We start from the raw sequence: 1722 nt of genomic DNA on the forward strand, positions 1-1722 counted from the left end.
TGGAGACAGTCTTGCTGTGTCACCCAGGCTGGAGTACAGTGGCACAATCTCAGCTCACTGCAACCTCTGCCTCTCGAGTTCAAGTGATTCTCCTGCCTCAGCCTCCCGAGTAGCTGAGACTACAGGCACGCGTCACCACGCCTGGCTAACTTTTGTATTTTTAGTAGAGAAAGGGTTTTGCCCTGTTGGCCAGGCTGGTCTTGAACTCCTGACCTCAAGTGATCTGCCCAACTTGGCCTCCCAAAGCTGGGATGACAGGCGTGAGCCGCTGTTCCTGGCCCTTTTTAGTTATTTTAAAATGTACAATAACTTATTGCTGACTGTAGTCACCCTGTTGTGTTATCAATACCAGATCTTATTCATTCTATCTAATTATATTTTTGTACCCTTAACCATCCCCACTTCTTCCCACTGCCACTACCATTTCCAGCCTCTGGTATCCTTCTACTCTGTATTTCCATGACTTCAATTATTTTCATTTTTAGCTCCCACAAATAAGTAAGACCAAGGGAAGTTTGTCTTTCTGTGCCTCGCTTATTTCACTCAACTTAATGACCTCCAGTTTCATCTATGTTGCTGCAAATGGCAGGATCTCATTCTTTCATGTGGCTGAATAGTACTCCATTGTGTATATGTACCACATTTACTTTTCTTTTTAAATTTTTCCTTAAAATTTTTTTTATCAACTTTTAAGTTCTGGGGTATATGTGCAGAATGTGCAGGTTTGTTACATAGGTAAATGTGTGCCATGGTGGTTTGCTGCAAATCAACCCATCACCCAGGTATTAAGCCCAGCACCCATTGGCTGTTCCACCTGGTGCTCTCCCTCCCCCCACTTCCCTGACAGGCCGCACAGTTTCTTTATCCATTCATCTGTTGATGGACACTTAGGCTGCTTCCTAATGTTCTCTATTGTGAATAGTGGCACAATAAACTTGGGAGTGCAGATATCTCTTTGATATACTGATTTGTCTTCTTCTTTTTTTTTTTTTGAGACAGAGTCTCACTCTGTCGCCCAGGTTAGAGTGCAGTGGCTTGATCTTGGCTCACTGCAACCTCCGCCTCCCGAGTTTCAGTGATTCTCCTGCCTCAGCCTCCTGAGTAGCTGGGGTTACAGGCCTGCACCACCATGCCCAGTTAATTTTTGTATTTTTAGTAGAGACGGGGTTTCACCATGTTGGTCAGGCTGGTCTTGAACTCCTAACCTCAAGTGATCCGCCCACTTTGGCCTCCCAAAGAGCTAGGACTACAGGCGTGAGCCACTGTGCCTGGCCTCTGCTCTGATTTGTATTATTATTTTTCTTCTACCAAGTTTGGGATTGTCGCCTTGGCTTGCAAAAAAAATAAATAAATAAGAAAAAAATGAAATAACAAAAAAAGTTTCAGTTTGGTTTGCTCTGGATGTCCTAGTTCTTTAAGATGCATTATTAGGTTGTTTATTTGAAGTTTTACTACTTTTTTGATGTAGGTGCTTATAGCTGTAAACTCTCCTCTTAGTACTGCTTTTGCCATATCCCATAGGATTTGGTGTGCTGTGTTTCCATTATCATTTGTTTCAAAATCCTTCAATTTCCTTCTTGATTCCTTGCTTGACCCACTGGTTATTCAGGAACATTTTGTTTAATTTCCATGTGTTTGTGTAGTTTCTAAAGTACCTCTTATTGATTTCTAGTTTTATTCCATTGTGGTCAGAGAAGGTACTTGATATAATTTTTTTTTAAT

The sequence above is a fragment of the Mandrillus leucophaeus genome, unplaced genomic scaffold, assembly GCF_000951045.1.
Source record: "Mandrillus leucophaeus isolate KB7577 unplaced genomic scaffold, Mleu.le_1.0 Scaffold5, whole genome shotgun sequence".
NCBI classification, from domain to species: domain Eukaryota; kingdom Metazoa; phylum Chordata; class Mammalia; order Primates; family Cercopithecidae; genus Mandrillus; species Mandrillus leucophaeus.